Here is a 21,603-nt window from a genome sequence, read left to right on the forward strand (position 1 = left end):
GCCACCTCACAGTTCTTAAAATTATAGTGATAAATAAAAATGAATGAAGAAATCTGTTCTGATAAGTTCTTAGGGACAGATCACAGTGGCAGGAAATCAGTACTTCAGAAGATTTGGCCCGTAACAAAATTAAATATCTGATTCTTAATTCTGCTTTGTTTTTCCTGTTTGATATTAGAGGAACAGGTAAATAGGTAAGTAAAAGCCATTCACATATTTTATATGCCAGCAAAATGGACTGCAATACAGCATTACATAAATAAGTTTAAAACTAGACTTCCAGAATCATGGGAATAGGATACCACATAGTGGATCCATTATCAGACAGACTTACCTTGGGACGAGCATAGATGACAATTAACATGTTCAGCATTACTAGAATATGCAAATTGTGCTAGCCTTACGAAAAATGAGAACCTTTCAAAATATCTGAGTGGCATATCACCTTCCTATAACTTGTTGTGATACATGCAAATGTGTCTTTCATTTGGCAGGCTAATGAATGGCATCAGTTTCTCCCTAAATAATTTGATGATCTTGAACATGACAATTCACCTGCCACAGTGTGACTATAAAGCAAACAAGGTCAGGATGGAAATTATGAATCATTGGTTCCATCATTTGCAAGCCGACTCAAGTTGAAAACCAAATGCATTTAGCATTGACTCAGACTGGAGCTTCCTGACTCAGTGTGTGTACATGCAGCGAAAGGAAATCCTATTTAAAAGTAAACCTTCTAAAATGCAGATTAGTCTCAGCAAGATTTCCTGTGACAGAAAGATGGAAGTAGCTCTCTCAGTTTTATTTTTACACTTATTTGTGGAAAGATTAGGGTGCCTTTCAGTGAAGGATAAAAAGTGATTTCAGGTTTAAACAACTGAATTGTTCATTGAGCTTCGTTGTTGTTGTTGTGGTTTCTTTTTTCATGTTTAGGGTAGGTAAATGGAAAGTGTGTCTCATTTTAACATGACAAAAGGGGGTGTCATTTTGAAGTACCTCTTCACATTCAAGGAACAAAATGTTAAGTATGTTTCTTCATTATCTACTAAAAATAAATATAACAGAGCACTTTTTACCAGACGGTGTTCCTCTTACTGAAAGATGCCTATAGATGATGAGATCAAACTCTAATATGTTTTAGATAAATCCTTTGACCTCCTTCTCACTCCTTTTAGAATGATAGTATGTATGTATATGTCAACCTTATCCACAAGAAAAAAATAATAATATAAAAACCTGTGGTAAAATATATGGGTCTTATCTGGCATATCATGTACTAGTAGGAAGGATATTATTGTAGAACTGCACAATATATTTGCAACAGTGTCATGAATTTTCCCAGGTGTTGCAAGTATTTGCATTCACCAGAAGCTCTTTATGAGTGAGCAGTCTTTTCCAGATAAATAAGCATATTTATAGTTGTAGGATCTAGGTTGGAATTCATAGCTGTCTGGTGAATCTGGATCTCCAGGGTTGTCAGCGCAACCCAGTAAGCATAAAAGCCTTTGACATATTCAGGTGCTTTTCTGAAGAGGGGACTTCTTAAATCACTAGAACTGTTCTGTATGTACATAATCTTATTACAGTTAATAGATAAATATGGCCAATATTTCCCATTACATTAAAAATCTAAATTTTATTGCCTTTCAGTAAAATATAGACACTAACAAACCTGAATGTCTTTTGAAACAGCTTTTCTCTGTCCTGAATTATTTGGGGTAAGATTCATCTCTCCTTACTTTAGCCACACGCAAGTCAAACAAAACATCTGAGACAGTTGTGTAGTTTCCCTTTATCATCTATAGGGAGAGACAGGCAATTTCCAAAGAGCAATGCTTCCCTCTTGTTTTAGATATCTATTTTAAGATGAGCTAAATCACACTCTAGAGGTGCTTGTCGCTCTCCACTGATGATAAAAAGAGCCTAGAGAATTCACTTAGATGCCTAACTATTAGATCACAAAAGATACTAAGACAAGTAAGACACTCTCTTAGACACTCAGGAACATTACCTTTATATTTTAAGCTCTTTTTCCTTACTACCAAATGATGCCATTTTAAAGAAACATCCAAATAAAATAAACTAGATGTTGAATAGACATGTAGATGGCTGTTGTTCATCTACAAAAACAATCAAATGAAAAGCCACCACTACCACCACCACCAACAAAACAACTCTAAGTCTTTAGAGTTCTTGAGTTTGGAAAGATAATGGTTTTGATCCAGTGCAATGCAGCTACCTCAAAATAATATGTTCATAGGAAGTATTGAGAAATCCAGCATTAAAAGACAGTAGAAATTGTTAATGTTTTTGTTCAATTCACTGAGGAGACAATTATGATCATGTTTTCACAAAAGATGAACTCAGCCTGGAGCAGACTTAGAGAAGGACTGTCAGGAGTAGTAAGGGAGTAGAGGGTCTGTCTGACAGGATGCTCAAGAGTTCGGCTTGTTTAGTGTAAGAAAAGAAAAGTTGAGAGGGAATGTATTTGCTATATAGGGGCAAGCAGAGATTCAGAAGAGCTATTTTAAGCTAAAGAACAATGCTGGCATTACAGAAGCCTAATATAAGCTGTTCATGAATAAATTGTTCTGGAAATTAAAACAGTCGGAACAATAATGTTTTAAAACAGCCTTCCAGTCAAAATAGAGGCAGAAACTTTAGCTGTTTTTCAGACAAAATCCAGTGTTTTGATGCATAGGACAATAAGACATGGAGCCTTGAATACCAGAGGAACAGACTCCATGTCCCAGCACAGACAACTCTCCAGAAGTTAGTGGTATCAAATCCTGCAGACAGTTCCAAGAATAAGAATATAACCAGAAGATCTTTCCTAGGCATCTGTTTCCACTGGAGGCCTTCAGTCTATACCACAAGACAAAAATATGATAAAGAGAAATATTATTAACCATCCAACTTATTTTTCTTATTGAATCAAAAAACTTATGTTAAACCCCAAAAGCATTACAAAATTAAAATTATTTCCTAACCAGCAAAGAAGTGAGATTCTGAAAGGATGCTGCTTAATTTCTAATTTGAAGTTGAAGATTTATGATTTTATTATATTGTATGGGTGCTTGTGATATCAGGGCTTGGATGTCATCACCCACGTTGTCTCTTCAGACCTGTGCTCCCATAGTTGAGTATGGTAAGATATTGATATCAGTCAATATTAGACTGATAGCTGGGGGGATTTTATTGCTCCACGTGTGAGAAGCCATGAACTAAAATGGATCTTCTAACTACATCTTTACTGGATGTCATTACTGATTCACAAGACAGAAATCTTTAGTTTCCAACCTCTCTTACACTCACGGTGTACCTTCTGAGAACAGTCTGTTCATTCACATGTCTTCAGTTATATGTAGTATGTTGTGAGGATGAACCTAAACCGAAGTCTATATTACCAGATTTTGAGGGATTGCAATGACTGAAAGCATTCAGTTCAGGATCTCCCTTTACTATTTTTAATTCAGTCCTTTTTCCTACTGTTTGTGACCACTCATTCATTAATATAAACAAACAATATTCTGGAGACTTGCAAGAAACATCACCTGTCATCACACTTCAGAAACATCCTGAAAGAAAGAACTGGAGCAATGCAGTTGGTTTTGTTTAAATTTTTTCCCACAGACCTTTGTAACAACCCTGAGGCAAACAGTGCTGTGTAATAGCCAAGGGTACAGCTTGTGACAGACATACCCTGAAGTCTGAATGTGGCTAAAAGGTCTGATTTAAAATCTAACTGTGAGGGATGTGATATTGACAGTAGGCTTCAATGATCAGTAGCAACTCCAATCTAATTTCTTGTTTACCCTGTCTGTCATGGGAGGTTGTGCACAAGATGATTATTTTTGAAGCCTGTTCCTTGACTGGGCTGGGTTTACTTGTTCATTACACTCAGGAAGCTTGAAGTCTTCCAATTTTCTTGAATATTCCTAATTTGTACTAATGCAGATACAGTGCAAGGGCTGAGGTCACAGCTACTCCCCCGAGAGGAGGCCGTCTCAACATGCATCAGCAAATTGTTCAGATACTTGTCAGCCTTTGACTAATATTTCAGCTATACTCTGGGGATCCTGTGTCACTTCTTTCCCTTCGGGGAAGCAGCAGTCAGGCTGACTAGCTGTAAAACCAGGTGCACTTCAATCGAACATGTTAACATCTAAGCATTGAAGCTGAACCACTTTATATGAGTCTGTTAAAAGTTTGCAGTCTATGTAATACAGATAAAAGACTGATTCTTTATATATGTACATATGTCAGTAAAAGTTATTCTTTTGAATGAGAAGAGAAATATTTTATATCAGCATCATCTTTCCTTAACAGCATTCTACCAGCAGCTACACTATTACTGCATAGTATTTCTGATCAGTATGTTTCTAGGAGTACAGTATTAGTAAATAGGCTGGGTCTGGGTAAATTTTAGTTTGGAGATAGAGGAATTGAGGAAAAAAAAAAAAAAGAAAAAAAAAAAAGCAACTTAATCCTTTCCCTGAACATTGCACAAATATACAATAGTTTTGTGATCAATAGGGATCATGGGCTCTAGGTGGCAAAGACTTGTCTTTGAATTGAGGATTTCCAGGCCATGCAGGAGATTGAACAGAGGTCCACTGTTAAAACACACAGATATTGAAGCTAAATCTTTGCTCTCCTGAAGAACCTGGCCTTTGGGGCTGTGCTTGATGTGATTTAGTGAGGATCTGTTGCTGTTTTTAGCTTGATTTTCTCAGGAAACAAAAATATTCAACTATTGTTTTGTCTGTCAGTTCACTGTCCTCCTGAAACCCAAATATTTCCTTACCCTGTATCCAGAATAGCCCCAGCACTGTAGCCTCTTTCCCACTCAGATTTAAGGGGAGAAGTTATTGCAGTAAAGAGGTGTTTAGCTGGAGACAGAGGTATGCTTAGAGAACAAGGGACACAAACCTAGAGAAGCAAGTTTCACTCACTGCTTTGCTTACCAAATAACTTGTTCTTCTGAAGAAAATGAACTCACAAGTTTTTCCAAAACCTTGATGACTTTTGTTTGCTTAGCCTTGGATAGCCTATACTTACTCTCTTCCTTGAAATTTCTGGCAGAGATATATTAGGTATTTTTATATATAAACACAAGGGAGAGATAGGTTGGATGAGTTTACATACCTAGTGGAAAAACTTCCACTGAAGTAAACAAGTGGGGTTTGCTCTAAGGTGGTTTTGAAGATAAACTATACAAGGCGGAGAGCTTGGAATGGAGTACGTGCAGCTGTTCCAAATTTTTATTAGAATACAGCAAGCTGTTGTCCCTAGGAGCTGTCTTGTTATTAAAAGTCAGACCAGGTAAAGCAGAGAACAATTATATTATAATGTTTATTTTTTATGCTAAGTGAGTTAGGACATCAAGTACAGAATCACGTCTGTAAAACGCACAAAACTGTCTTCAGGTCTTACAGGAATTACAGTGTTAGCTGTGTCTTGTCAGCAAGGTTTTAATAACAGTGAAGATAATAGCTGCTGTTTATCTAATATTTTTCATCTGTATGGCTTGAAGCATATTACAAAGGAAATATTATTGTCCCCCTTTTATAAATGGAGTATCTGAGCATTAGAGAGATCAACTGCTTAAGGTCATACACAGAAAGGGATTTTAACTAGTCACAAATGTTATTGCTAATATTTTGGTAAGTTTAAGAAAAATGCTTTCTCTTTGAATAATCTGGATTTTTTAATTACTCTTACACTAACTATTCTATATATGTCATTGCCCCATTGCTGAAGAAAAGTAGATTGTGAGGCTGTGTTGTGTCAGATTTTTCCTAAGGAAAAACTTCGTGACACAGAATTGAGGGAATTTAGAAAATTCACAATGAACTCTGGAACGTTATTCACACTACATAGTCTGTACTCTCCTGACACAAGTAAGTCTAAGGAAATCAGTGGTACCTTAGAGGAACAGTGAGTAACACAGTCTGTTTCTTTAAATGTATGTAAGGCTTTTTAATTTCAAGTAGGTGTCAAGACCAAGGAAGCAGCAACTCCAGATCTAGAAACCATAGGTAATATGCTAATTAATATGTCTTGTTGAGAAGAAGCAGCTTTGTTCTCTCAGTTAGGATTTCTGCCCTCTTGCTTTCAGCTCAATCTTTGTTGGCAATCTGGGTCCTCTCCCTTGCAAAACCCTTTAGTTCAAAACCAGTTCGCAGACCACATGGGACTTGCATATTTTGTGTGTCAGTGGTGTTTTTGTCCCCAGAAAATACAAGTGTGAAATATCAACTATGGTAACTAAGAAGTCAATTTTTTTGGCAGTACCTAGAGTCGTGTAAGGAGAGATTTATCTAAGAAACATTTAAAATTTGGGCACTTAATTAAAGCTGGTTGAGTAGGCTCATTGAGTAGTAAAATGTGGAAAAAGCACTTTCAGAAAGTTGATTGTTCTATGCTAAAGAAAAAAAGAAAAGCACTTATGATAGGTGGAAAGCTCTCTTTCCATGCAATTTTATATAAATGACATAGGCAATTAACAAAAATAAAAGCCCAAGGTTTAGATGGCTAAAGTCAAGTAATATAAATTTCATCTATTGTGGTAAATCCTTCACTGCACTTGAGAAAACAACTTTAACTGTGTGTTCTTGCAGGTGTATAACTAGGCAAACTCCATTAAATGCATGGGCATCTCTTTCTTTCTGTGTAACTACAGAGATACACCATTTCATGTATTTTTCTTATCAGTGCATTCAACATAATCTGACCAACGTATCATAGGAAAAAATGTATGATCTAAGAACAGTTATTTAATACCATTTCACATCCACATAAACAGAGGTTTTGTGGGGAAAAACACCTGATGGGGACATGCTAAGAGACTGTGTAAAAGTCCTGGTGACCAAAAGAGAATGAAAATTAGGAAGCATTCCGTTTTACTTTAAGTGCAGCAGCAGTACCAGCCACTCTGTGAGTCAGATACTAAACAACAAGCCCCTGAAGGAACAGAAAGCTACAAAGTCTGTACGTGATAATAATCCTGATGGAACAAAGCAAGCAGCATCCAAGAGAGGTGTTTCAGTCTCCTTGAGAGAGAGAGAGAAAGAGAAAGAAAATGTCATTTATCACTACATACTGGGAAAAATGGAGAATAACAAATGCTGTAAACTCACCAAGAATACAGCTGAAAATTAGACTGTAACTGTCTGAGGAGTAATTTTCTGAAATAGTTTCTCAATAAAGTTAGTGAAAGGACATCAGTCTTTTGTATTTGGCCGTGAAGTTTGATCATTTTTAGTGTTAGCAGTGAATATTGCTTGATAACCATTGAAGCCCTTATTACCTCAGGCTCTTAGGGCAAAATTCACATGGACAGTAGGATTCTGCACTGTTTCACTGGAGTAAAAATAAATCTGTAACAATAAGTTGTGAAGCTCATACAGTAATTGTGTCATTCTTCTATAAGAAGTTACCATATGGAATTATGTAAATTATAGTTCTCAGGTTGTTAAAGAAAAACTGGATTCAACTTACTTCTCTGGAGATATGTTCACTTCATGAGCGACCAAGCAGTGGACTGCTGAGTATATAAATGGTATGAAAGCAAGGATTTGGGCTTTGGGGAGTTTTCTGCAACAGTTCTGTGGAAAATAAATAAATAAATAAATAAATAATCACATTGGCAGAGGCTTGTAAATAAGGGATAAAGACTAGTCTTCCTGGTCAATGGTAAATTGAAGTAGTCTAGAAGACTTTGTTAACATTGATGATAATAACAGTAGTTTTATCAATAGAGTTGATAGAACTGTGTGCATTATAGACTCAGGTTGCAAATTTATTGAACTAGAGGAGAGATAAGGTAAAGAAATGACTTTGTTTTCCACATATTTATGCTAAAAATCTGGATGACAAGTAACAACAGAAAATTCTTGGAAAGTGTGGTGTACTTGGCAAAGCAGGTTATAGCAAGCATGTTTTATGTGACTGGAATTTTTAAATCTTTGACTGTAAGAGCTGAGGATAAAGTGGGAGAAAGCATGAAGACATAGACAATGTGTGCATATCCAGAACTCAATTCAATGTGACTTTGAATGCATTGGGCAACTTAGCTTAGGAGATGGTGATCATGGGAGGTGTACGGCAGGTCGAAGAATTAAAGCAGAAAATTAAGTCAACCATATCTTCTTGTTATGTATAGAATTTTTTTTTTTTTTTCCTGGGGGCGGGGAAGTGTTGGCTATAGGGCACAGGCATCACAATTTCTAGAAGTTATAGACTATGATTTCTTATACAAAAGGTCTGGTACCCAGCAGTGGCTTATTTTATTTGCCATTAAGTTGAACAAAGATAAATTATTTCCCTATAAAAACAAGTAGGTGATTGCCTATAAAGCAGTGACTATTACCTGGTTATATTCAATAGGTAATTAAACAGAGGACAGTCCTAATCAGTTGCATACATGGTTCTTCTAAACAACTAATTTCCCGAAGCTGAGGGTAAGTATGAGTAATAGCGAGTGGGAGGGAAAAGCAAATAAAAACTGAGAGAACTTGAAGAGATTATTAGAAGCCAAAAAGCCACTGCTCCACAGTCAAGAAAGAAGAATTTGGCCAAGAGCCCACTGTATTTTTGTCATAGTATTACGGGGTAGTTGGTGAAATGGAAATTGTAATATTGTTAATAACTATTCAGAAATGCAGTTTCCAGAGCATACTAGATTCTCAGAAGATGTTGAAATACTCTGGTGTTCCAGTAGTGATCAGGGAAGTTACTAATCAAAGTTTTATTAAAAATAGGCCTTTAATAACAACTAGTCAACATTACTTTTATCCCAGAGTCATAGATGAGAGATCTCAGACAACTAGTCTCCTGGTGCTCCAGTATAGTTCTATTTCCTAAGAAAACAGTGATTATGTGATCATGCTGTCTGCCTATTGAGCTGCCGGTCTGCTGTCTGCTCTAACTCCTCATTTAAAAAATAAAAAATAAAAACAAATTGAACCCACTAGTCAATTTCAACTACATTTAAGAGACTGGTAAAAGATTCAAATATAAATAAGTTCCTAACACTTTCCAGAATACAAGTGCCATTTTAAAGTTTTTATTCTAAACTTATTCAGAAAAAAAACAAAACAGAACAACAACAAAACAACAAAACAACTACAACTGTCTACATGGTGATTTGAAAGATAGTGTGTATCAACAAAATTACACTGTTTTTATTTTTATTTTTAAATAATTTGAAAAACAAACTATAACTGCATTTTAGTCAATAGCTACACTATCATCTGGTTCCTGCTATTATGGGAGTTATTGTCTTGCACAGAAGCAGGACGTCAATTCTATAAAGAAAACAAGAATATTGGATCTCTGGGTGACAAACTTGGTAAAAAAAAAAAAAAAAAAAAAGACATCTGCCTCATACAGCAATCAAAAAGCAGCTTTAGCTAACCAGTCCTCATGTTGGGGACTTCCAGATCCCAGTGAGATCTGGATTCAGCAGTATCTGGGACTGGAAACCTGCTGTTGCAAGCAGAAAGAATTCTTTTCAGCCTTGTGCAAGGCAACAATTCTATGACTGTATAAATTTAGTATTATAAAAAGGATTAATTCTTCCATACCTTTTTAAACATTTTTAGTATTTTGAGCCAGAAGAAACCAGCAATTCTGCTCTCTTGATCCCAGCAGAAAGCAATCACTTTAGGCTGGGCATTGCAGATCACAAATCAGTGGTGCACATTTCTGTTGTCTGCTCAGTTTCTTCAATCCAGATCTGCCAGTGTGACTGACGACGTTCAAATGACAAAGACCAGGATATAATTTTGGATTATGTTCTTGGTTTCAGCTGATCCATATTTGCATTTTTTTCTCATACATGTGTAAATGATGTGGAACTGGCAGATTTCTCAAATGCAATGGCAAGAAAATGCAGTTTATATTGTACTACAGTGATCTGCAGTGGTCAGGGTGATGAGTGGGCAGTACAGGAAAGGAGCCACAGAGCCCTGCATGTTGTGGGAAGTTGTAGTTTTACTGAGAGAACAATTTGATGAAGAAAACAAACTTGTGTCGACACTTTCAGAGCAATAGGCCAAAAAGAATTGCTTTTACATAGGAAGTCTTCAAAAGACTTTTAAAAAGTATTCTTTTGTAGCATTTTTCCGTAACTTTTCATTAACAAGAATTTGAAGATAAAAATATATGTCTATTGTGAAACATTATAAAAAGGTCAGCAGCTGTAGCTGTGACTTGAATATGCATTGTCAGAAATTACTTACATACATATTCGTTTTTCATTCACAGACTCTGTTCTAGAAAGAGTGCTACAGTGCTTTACTGTGGGATTGCTAAAATGTTTCCTTTCATCGTCCTCTCCCATGAAATCATCCATGCATTTCGTCATCAGAACAGATTTGCACTCTCCGATCTCCAGAGGGGTGGGCTTGCCATCACACAATGTTCAGTTCTTTGTCTGAGGAAGCAGGCATTGCTCCATGTATGCGCCATGCATATGTTCTTGCACTCTAGGATGCCAGCAGGAAATCTGAGCTGTATGAGGACAAACAAAAATGAGTCACAGCAGCCAGAACTTAATGGCATTCCATTTCACACTCTGAAAGAGATGGCTCCAGCAGCAGCCTATTCATATGCGGGGGCATTGGTTCAGGAAAAACACAGCAACCTGCTGAAAAGCTACGGAGGGAGAAAGGTTGTCTGAGGGTTTGGTCTTTTGTATGTGTGTGTGTTTAACTTCACCCAGGTATCTCCTTAGATACCTCTGATCAACATTAAACCTGTTCAACCTGTAAGCAAAGAGAAAGGTGGAAAACTAGCAGATTAGGCTCTCAGCTTTCTATGAATTTAAAACCTGTTTCTCCACATACTTCATGAAGTGGTGCTCTCCCACCAGCTTTCATAATACACAGTGCTACCACCAAGCAGGACTAGCAGCTTAGTTTGAGAGGGCAGTGCTGAAAAGAAACTTGTTTGCTGAGGTCCATAACATTTGCAAAGGCAGCAGAAATTTCTGGCTGTACAATATGGGCAGACTCTGACCAGAATCAGGTCCTCCTGGTATTTTGTAGGATTTATGCAAGTTATTAGGAGTTGGTAGTTGTGTGCTTCTTCAAGTCATTAAAGAAGGCCTTCTCAGCTGGTTATCTGCTATATCTTCATCAAACAGCCTGGAAACTCAGTCCAGGTTCTTTCTCATAAAACCTCTATCAAATCTGCTTCACCTATAAAAAGGTATGGGCAAACCTTTTTCTTGCAGATCTTTTAGCTAAAAGGTGGCCTTTCATTGATTTCACTGAGTCCAGTATTTCAAAACTTTGCCTCGGCTTTTTGGTGGGAGGCTTCCTTTACCTCTGTACCCCACCCCACATTTCATGCTCCTGGGTAGTTCCCGTCCAAATCACCACACATACTGTCAATTTTTCCTTCTCTTTTTCTTTTCTATTAATTGCTTTGCCTTATCTGTCTATTTATTTATAATTTATTCATAATTTCTTCTTAATTTATTTCATTTTTTATATCACTGTAATCCCTACCTGGGATACTGAAGATCTTGTTGTCAGTGACTTAAACACTGCTGATATTTCATATCATGTTTGCTCATGACATTCTCTACTCTTTGACTTTTTGAGGAAAGGTACCAGAAGTCACTTGCATTGATAGTTTAGAGAACTTTGGTCTACAGTGTGCATCCTCCCATAAGGATATGATTTTTGTTCATATTCACTCTTGGAAGCAAACAAATGAACCATGAATTCCCTTTAGAGAAACAGGAATGCAGGAGGGATTTCCAAGAATGGTAGACTTGGCAAGCATCATATGTAAATCCAGACAATTTCTGTGTCCAACACATTCCTGTTAGATGTTAGAGCTGGCCACATTTTATTTTTACTGCTAAATTACCAAGAGAAATCTTATTTTATGGTACAGTCACTCAATCTGTACAGTTTTCACATTTTCCTCCCTTTCAAAATCTCTTTCATTTCCAGAAATAGCCACATCAATGATTAATTCTGCCTTCAAATTTTCTTAAATCAGCCAATGTCATGCTGGGCTTTCTCTACCTGTACAGCTGTTGAGTCATACAGAATTTATACACTATTATTTTGAAGTGTTTCTTAATGTTATGTCTCCATACTTCTTCACTGCATTCCAGTTTATGCTTTTTCAACAACTCCCACTGCAGACAGTCAGATACTTGATAATGTTACTTGTCAGTGAACCTGCAAAGATTGACCATTGAATTGCAATATGTTGCTTTATTTTTGATGTTCCATTATGCAAAAAGACTGATGGTAGGATTTTCTCAGGAAAAAATGTCTTGGGCAGGAATGAATGATGCATTGCTAGTAACTAAGCTTCAGATTCTGCTTTGATAATATCATAGTCTTTTCAAAATATAACATGCTAGGGTAAAGTTATTATTTTGTGCAAAAGGAGTTCCTTCTTAATTTCCCTATTTACACATGACATTTTCAAGACAGATACATTCAGTTACCTACTGCAGTCATAACTAAAATAGGCAGTCACAACAAAAAAGTTAACCTGCAAATTCAATAAGAATGCAGTTCTAAATATATAATTTAATAATCAAAACTAGATTCTGCTACCCAAAATATTATAAATGATTGTGGCCGAGAAGATAAAATACTAGTTGCTTTCCAATAAACAAGGGCACCACAAAATGAGTGATCTAATGTGTCTGCTATTCCAAAAGTGCAGGCCAAACATTTGATACTCAAAATCATTATCTTAAAAATGACATATTAGCTCTGGGTTGAATTCTCTTTTATCAGTGTTCAGCACAAAGAAGTAGGGAGGAAAAGGGAAAAACATGATTAGAATGGGATGAAAGGTCAGTCAGGGAAGACATGTTTTATATGTCCCTTCTTAGGCAGGATTTGTTTCTCCATACTAGTCCCTTTGCACTATTTTCAGTATACAAAAAGAACAATAATGCTAGCTTAACCATTATATTTTCCATGATAGGGGCTCTCAGAAAATGCAGTATTTGTTACTTTCTTAATATGCAGAATGGCAGCAGGAAGTACAGTACCTAATTTTTACTTGCTTACTTTGTATTCTTAACAAGTACGCAAGGCATCTTACTGCTCCGTTGAAGGCCAGGGTCCAAGACTGTTTGGGGCAACACATTACTTATTTCAAAAGAAAAAGGTGATCGGACAAGTGTGAAAAAGCTGGTAAATGTATGATACAAAGTTTAAAGCTTTTTCCAGTTCTTAACTGTCTCATATTTTTAATCAATGTTTTCATATTACTTAGGTAATGATGTTACTTTTTTTTTTTTTTTAACACTGAATTTTAATTTATTAAGACGTCAATGTGGTTTTTTGTTTGTTTGTTTGTTTCAGAAACCATTATATATATATTTTAATTGTTTAAATATTCAGTTTCAAAACCACAATCTATCAAGCTAAAATATACTCACTGGAGTGAAATAGAATGTCTTACATCTCTGCCCCTCATCTTCTTTCCTGAGAAACAATTAAAAAGATGCATACAATAGTGCAAACTGAAGCCTGTCCTTCTTAAAGATTACCTTGAAAGAAAGAAAGAAAGAAAGAAAGAAAGAAAGAAAGAAAGAAAGAAAGAAAGAAAGAAAGAAAGAAAGAAAGAAAGAAGGAAGGAAGGAAGGAAGGAAGGAAGGAAGGAAGGAAGGAAGGAAGGAAGGAAGGAAGGAAGGAAGGAAGGAAGGAAGGAAGGAAGGAAGGAAGGAAGGAAGGAAGGAAGGAAGGAAGGAAGGAAGGAAGAAACCCAACCCCAGACAAAAGTAACTTTATAAAGTGGAAAAGATGGTACACATGCCTATATACTTACTTTACAGGAACACTTTTGAAAAAAAAAAAAAGGGGGAAAAATTTAAAGGAAATGTACAAGCAGAATTTCCTATTTCTGAAAAGTCAGAAAGGAAAATTTGTTCTGAATTGTTCTAAAAGATTTTTATTATTATTATTTTTATCAATGTTTTCTTGCCACATTTAAAGTCAAAAAACAAAGATTTTGTTCTGACATTTTTAGTGAAGGAGGCTTAGTTATCCTATTATTTTATATAATTTTAAAATTTTAGAACTAGTGAATCAAAATGATATAAATAAGCCTGCATTTTTATTATTTTACTTTACTTGAAGATGTTTAAAAAAACAAACAAACAAACAAACAAACAAAGTTTGTCTGTTAACAATTCTGAATTTTGTTCCCAGTCAGCTAGGAGATCTGTTGGTAAATTGCTTCTCATTGCTTTTTATCATCCCAGATGAACATCAAAATTAATTATTTTGATCACTTTCATAAAGTTCTTCAGAATCTAGTGATTTGAAGTGCTTATATAAGAGCTATCCATTATTATTACAGCCAGCCAAAGTACCTGTGATGTCAAGTGTCAGAATGAAAAGCTCTTTGAATGGACATCTACTCAAAATTGTCTTTCAAAATGTAAATTCTGTGAAAATTCAGAAGGAAATACAATTTCCTGAATCATTGATGACCTGATATAGGAAAATATCCTTTTTCAGCATTAAGTACATGCTCAACTTCCAGTTGTATTTCACCTAATGAAAACTAATAACATGCTTGAATTATGTAATTTCAATAATCAGGCCTATCTACATTAGCTAAAATACTGTTGGGCCTTAATATGCTACTTTTGGTGGACTTCTAATTTTTTTTGTTATTTTTGGCTGATGCCTTCATGAGGATGATGCTCTGTATAGTTCATATTTTCTTTATTTAGCATTTGTGCGCAACTAATCATTGGTCAGAACAACTGCCTTTGATATACTCCCATAAAAATTGCTAATTCAGACGAGACAGAATCACAGAATCGCAGAATCATCTAGTTTGGAAGAGACCTCCAAGATCACCGAGTCCAACCTCTGATCTAACGCTAACAAGTCCTTCACTAAACCATATCACTAAGCTCAACATCTAAATGTCTTTTAAAGACCTCCAGGGATGGTGACTCAACCACTTCCCTGGGCAGCCCATTCCAATGCCTAACAACCCTTTCAGTAAAGAAGTTCCTTCTAATATCCAACCTAAACCTCCCCTGGTGCAACTTTAGCCCATTCCCCCTCGTCCTGTCACCAGGCACGTGGGAGAATAGACCAATCCCCACCTCTCTACAGCCTCCTTTAAGGTACCTGTAGAGTGCGACAAGGTCGCCCCTGAGCCTCCTCTTCTCCAGGCTGAACAATCCCAGCTCCCTCAGCCGCTCCTCACAAGACTTGTTCTCCAGACCCCTCACCAGCTTCGTTGCCCTTCTCTGGACGTGCTTGAGCACCTCCATGTCCTTCTTGTAGTGAGGGGCCCAAAACTGAACACAGTACTCGAGGTGCGGCCTCACCAGAGCCCAGTACAGGGGGACAATCACTTCCCTAGCCCTGCTGGCCACACTGCTGCTTATGCAAGCCAGGATGCTGTTGGCCTTCTTGGCCACCTGAGCACACTGCTGCCTCATATTCAGCCGACTATCAACCAGTACTCCCAGGACCTTCTCTGCCAGGCAGCTTTACAACCACTCATCTCCCAGCCTGTAGCGCTGCTTGGGGTTGTTGCGCCCCAGGTGCAGGACCCGGCACTTGGCCTTGTTGAACTTCATACAGTTGGCCTCAGCCCATCGGTCCAGCCCATCCAGATCCTCCTGCAGAGCCTTCCTACCCTCGAGCAGATCGACACACGCACCTTAACTTGGTGTCGTCTGCAAACTTACTGAGGGTGCACTCGATCCCCTCATCCAGATCATCAATAAAGGTATTACAGAGAACTGGCCCCAGTACTGAGCCCATTGCAGACTAGGAAAAGTGCTGACTGGCTCAAACAATGACTAAATCACCACGAGAGGGTGACTGAACTTTAAAAAATAATAAAACATTCAATTCTGTTTATCAGAAACCAATAGAATGTCAGAGAATCCATTGTTTGTTTGTTTTTTCCTAAGCCCTAACCTATAGAAATAGTATTAATTTTATTTATTTATTTATTTTTCCAGAAAGGTTGCAACAGAAGAAGACCAGATCCCAAATGAAACTATGAGTCCCAAGTAGTTGACAAAATTTACAGTATAAAATTAATTTCTCTAAACCCAATAGGCCAGGATAGTCAAGAAATACCATTAAATGAACTATGATAACTATTATTTTCAGAAGGACTAGCACTTGAGCTAGAGCCTACTTTCTCTTTGGATCGCCCCCTCAGATGAGTCACAGTGAAATTCTGTACCCTTTTCTGCAAATTAGACTGTTTTGGCTAGAACTAACTGGACACATATGTTGCCACCTGCTGCACGTTCTTTAGTCTGAAGTTTTACAACAGCTTGGTTTGTATCATTGAACAATTTGTTCATTAGAGAAGGTAGAAGTAGGGAAGGGAAGTGTATCCTTGATAGATTTCCAGCAATCCTATCCGGATCGGTTTGAGGCTGGCAGTTTACTGTAAAGTTGCTCCTAGGTTTACGGGTCAAACGTGTAGTTTCATTTCTGAATATACTTGTTTAGTCAGTGCTGGAAAGAGGTTACTTCACATGGTGACATTTAATTCAGGTTTTTAAACCAAACTCTAAATGTGCATGTGAAGATTTTTTCATATTCATTTGATTACTCATCTAGGTGTACAAATGGGTTTGTAATTGCACACAACTGTGGATTCATTAAATGCAAATTTAGAAAAACTAGGTGAAAATTCAGTTTCTTTCATTTGCTGGAGTGATTACTTCCAGTATTTTGGATGGAACAGCAACAGTCCTTTTTTTCTTTCTAACATATTTTGTCACTTGTCATCCTTCCTGTTATCTTTCTCATAAACACACACACACACATGCTGTTCCCAGACCTTATCCATTCAAGCCAAGCAGAAATAATCACAGTCAGATTAAGAATATTACATCGTTGTGATGGCACCTCTGTGAAATTTCATTCACCTTAACAGAACAATTTCTCATCCATGGCTTCAGTCAGAATCAGTCACATAGTGAAAGTCTGATCTGTCGCATCTCCATGAATAGAGACTATCTGTTTGGTTTGCTATGGTTGTGTGCTCACATTATTCACTATCCATGAACACTCTCAAGTACATAACGTATTTGTTATGCCAAAAAGATGTAGGGTTTTTAACATTCATGATGATTTCTTTGGCCCCCACTATTATTTATAAGGAAAGTCATATCATAGTGTCATGCTCCATTATTAGCTTTACAGTTACAGTGTTTCAGTTATCCACTCACAGAATGATCATCACAAAACAAACAAAAACAAACAAACAGAAAAGTAGAAAGCTAGGCAGAAAGTTCACATATGAACCATGCCCTTAAAATGAGTAATCTATAGTTTTCATATACTTATGAATAATAAATGCACAAGTAGAAAGAAATCAGTCTGGACTTGTATGTGATAGGAATAGGTGACGGCCTACATATAAAAATGTATATCCTTAATGTTACATTAAGGAAAGTAGATTGCAGGCCTTTAGTTCTCATATTTGATTATTGAATTATACATGAGCTTATCTAGAGAGTTCTAAAAGAAATTTTTGTGTGTAAATATTCATTAAGTTTGCTCCCTTATGTAAGCTTGAAGCCCCAGCTTTTAATGACTGTTGTTTTGAAACAGTTTGATCAGTTTGCCTTGCAGTTCCTCCCATCATCATGTGAGATTTACTTCTGCACTTACAATTCTCTGTGCCTAACAAAGATAAACCTTTGCAACATTGGGTAGTCAGTAAAAATTAATCCCTTTAGAGACCGTCCAAACTGAAGACTGCTGTGGGCCACTACAAGACATGCAGTGATGAGCTTAAGTGCCTTCAACTAAATACAAACTCTCATCTCATATTTCTTTAGGCAACTTCATTTCTGCTTCAGCTGGGAAATATCTTTTCCACACTTTGCCTCCCTTTCTCTTGTCTTCCTCTTATTCTAGGTCCAGAAAGTAATGGGAAGATCAGGGTAGGAAGAATACATGGAAAGGGTAAGTCAGGGAGAAATGAGGCCTACCCAGAGATGATGTGGAGTTGAAGTGTGATTTCCAACCTTGGAAATCCTCAAAAGCTGCCTGGACATAGTCCTTGGCAACATACTCTGAGTGTCCCTGCTTGGGCAGGGTGATTAGACTAAGTAGCCTTCAGCAGCCCCTTCCAACTTCAACCATTCTATGAGGGAAAGGAAAGTTAAACAAAGCCCAAAGCCAAGTGATTTCAGTCAAGTAGGTGAAAGGGAGCCCAAACGACGCATCTCATCTTAATGAACAGCATATTTCCAGACATCTAGCTAAACAAATTTTGTGTAAGAATGGAGGAAGGAGGAAAAAGAGGCTGTAAAGAAATTTAAAGAAGTCTAAAATCATAACAATAGAAAATATTCTGCATACTTGTTGGTTTGGCAGAGTTCAGCAATTTAGAAAATAGCTTCTCTTTCCTAACTAATAAGCAGAGAAAATGCAAGTAAACTAAGAATTCAGATCCCAGCCAAAGATAAATGTTTCCTGACTGATTTTTGAGACAGTTGAACAGTTCTGAATATTAGATTAAAAAATTAAATATATATTTATTTACCATATTTTATTCTGGCAGTCTGCATCATACAAGAGCAGATCTATTTAACATTCATTCTTATATATATATATTTTTTATTTATTTATTCCTAGCAACTGAATCTAGTAGTTTTGAGATGTTATTGTTGATTCCCAACATTAGACTTCTACAGAAATCAATAGACTTAGACCCATATAAATTGGTGCTTACTATGTCCACAAGGACTTAGCCCTGAAGATTTTGTCCTATTTCTATAATTCATTAATCTAGTTTCATTGATGTAAGAAACAAAATATTAAAATTAGGGGAAAAAAAAGATACAAATAGAATTTTTCAAATCAGTATTTTTTATTACATCATCTGGAAAACAAATCTGTTTTCAAGCATCATTGGAGACTGCTGGAATAATTGTCCTCCATCAGTCCGGTCACCTCATTTTTCATACAAAAATGTTGTGAAACCTTCTGAAAAAGCAGAGCCCTGTAGTCATCACTGAGTAAATGTTTATTATTAAACATAAATCTCTTCCTGTGAAATACTTCATGGCCTCTCCTTATTAAGTGAAAAAGAAAAGTAAATTTAGAATCACTGGTGTCAGGTATAAAATGAAATAAAGAAAGTTAAAAATAATCATGATAAAAAGTTCTTTTGATTATATTTTTATTTAATCTGAGGATATCTCAGGCATGCTGCATTTCCAAGCTGCCACAGGTTTAACAACTATAAACAATATAAGGTTTTGCTTTGGGACTAGACAAACATGACTCTCCTCCCCCCAGAATTAACAAAGAATATCAATTAAAAAGTGGGGACTGTTCTGGGAAACTGAAATTACAACTCTCTAGAGGTCTGAAATGAAGAATAAGGAAATTGCTTTTTCCCTTTGGGCATGACCTTTTCCTTTGAATGGATTCCACAGAATAAAAAGAGGAATCATCTTTTATTTAAACAGGAAGCAACTGGAGGCAGTTTGGGGCTCTTGGGAATACTTAAACACATGCTGAGAAAGAAATTGAAAGCTATGACTATTTCAAGGACAGAACTTCAGTGATCTGTGCCTTTAACTTGATACCCAGCCCTCCTGACACCAAGAGCAAAAATAGAATTTATCCTTTCATCAATACATAGCATTAACAATGCAACTGCCTGTGATAATGGCTGAAAATAGAGACAGAGCAGTTGCAGGGGCCTTCTGGAAGGAGTGGACACTCCTGGTAGGTCCATTAGAAGTTGCATTAGGGTAATTTAATTCCTCCAGCCCCGCTCCATCCATTGCTCCTCCTTTCTTCCAAGTAAAAGTTTGTTGAATCAATAACCATTAAAGCAAATCAGCCTCAGTGGGAAAACGCCCTTGTATAAAGCATAGCCTGACTCACTGCAATCATTTCACATCCCTGTTCAAGCAAGAAAGTCACAGTTGGGTCCTCAGCCAGCATGTACGCTATTTTCAAAGTAAAACCACAACCTCCAAGCAACACCAAGGAGCTGTGATACCCATAGAGAAAACTCAAGCCAGCTGAGATTTAAGTCAATGTTGCTTTGTGTTTGCTTCCATAAGAGGAAATGCAGTCCCTAATATGCTGAATTGCTCAGAAATCTGAAGATATTAATATAATAGTTTTACAGAGTATTAGAAAGAAAGATCCATTTCTCTCTGTTCTTTTCTTTCACTCAGGTTCCTGTAATCTCCTGTTTTGTTTGCAGCTAGATGTCTCTGGGTGATGTTTTTCATTTTTTTTTAATGACAGAATATCAGGTTGTGACTTTTTATGGCCTTCCAGAAGAACTGAGCCCTTTTATACCATGATGCATACTTTCATCAGTATTACCATACAACAGGATATTAAGGTCTAAATCAACTTTCATTCACTCAGTGCATTCAGGTGGTCAGAAAAGGATGGCCAGACATCCAACACAGCCCTGTGTGTTCTAATGAGTACAGGGGTCTGTCAAGACAAATGATGGTTCCAAGGGTGAAGATCTTCCATTGGGAGGCAAGAAAAAAGCCTTTTGGTGCAACCTGGGGACCTTACAAGACAGGACTTTGTGTAAGATCTGAATACACTGTAAGTGAATTGAATATACTCACAAGTCAACTAAAAGTCACTGCCTAAAAATTACTTTGGAAAATGTTCTCTGTTACAGCCAAATTAACAGTAAAAACTGTATGAATATACTTGTGCATGTGCTTACTATATGGAACTCAATGCAGTAACTGAAAATGAGTTTTCTCTGTGTATTTCCTTGCCTCTTCGTTTTTCACCATCTCTAAAGTACTATGGTATGTTAAGTGCTTATTTATTTTTTGTCACTAATTAACTCAGAAAAGAAAAAAAAAAGCCATGTGGCTTAATGTACAATAATGACTATGACATGATTTTCAAACTGTAATATGAAACACTGAAAATGTGTTATTCATGTAAGGAGAAAGATCACATACCTATTTAGAAATCTCCTGAAATGATGAATCTTCCAGTGCTGCTACCTATTTATAAACAGCTCAGGGTTATAAAGTACACTGACAAGTTGATGACCTAATATTCCATTATATTTTGACTTTATTTAATATGCATGGATTCTTTAATCGTAACAGCTCATATTGTATTACTTTATAGCATGTTCCAAATATAATAAATTTGCTAACTTTTGCAGATAAACCACAACAGTCACTAACAATTTTCTCTTATTTACTTTTCATTACAAATTATTCAGTTACCTCTAATGCTTATATTTTAGTCTTAAAGTAACAGAATAAAGGATAGGTTCATAACCACATTTTGATCGCATAGCACTGACTTTTTTTCTTGCTAAGAGCTCTGTAAGCACTAATGAAAGCATGAGACAGATGACAATGGATGGAAAGTATGAAAGCTTTGGTTTAATATGGCTCAAGGCTGGGAGGAATAATTGATGACAGGGAAATAAAATTGATGGAGACTGCTATTTTAAACAACGGTATGAATGGCAATAAGAAACAGAGGAGATGAACTGGAACTGGAGCAAGCTCAGACTGAGAAATGTCAGGTTGGTATGATTCTTAGAAACATTATGATAAGGTTTTAAGTATAGAGAGCTGAT

The 21,603-nt window shown here is 36.6% G+C and overlaps 2 long non-coding RNA genes across 4 annotated transcripts in view; one reads left to right on the forward strand and one right to left on the reverse strand.

The window, feature by feature from the left end:
- The window catches only part of LOC310896777, a 92,927-nt gene that overhangs the window by 8,961 nt on the left and 62,363 nt on the right, over positions 1 to 21,603 (forward strand). The window contains exon 1 of one of the 2 annotated variants that reach the window (XR_014581833.1): positions 20,983 to 21,549. The exons of the other annotated variant lie outside the window; for it this stretch is intronic. This is a non-coding gene — a long non-coding RNA (uncharacterized lncRNA). Of the gene's footprint in view, positions 1 to 20,982; positions 21,550 to 21,603 lie in introns of those variants that run through there. 2 annotated transcript variants of the gene reach the window in all.
- Positions 1,384 to 12,204, reverse strand: LOC310896779. Of its 2 annotated transcripts, none has more exons than XR_014581835.1 (3): positions 9,591 to 12,204; positions 7,504 to 7,610; positions 1,384 to 2,865 (listed from the first exon to the last, which is right to left on the reverse strand). It is a non-coding gene; the product is annotated as an uncharacterized lncRNA (long non-coding RNA). The 2 variants fall into 2 exon arrangements; XR_014581836.1 differs by lacking the exon at positions 1,384 to 2,865 and adding an exon at positions 3,739 to 7,055.

Source organism: Anser anser (assembly GCF_964211835.1).
Source record: "Anser anser genome assembly, chromosome: 3".
In the NCBI taxonomy this organism is placed as follows: Eukaryota; Metazoa; Chordata; class Aves; order Anseriformes; family Anatidae; genus Anser; species Anser anser.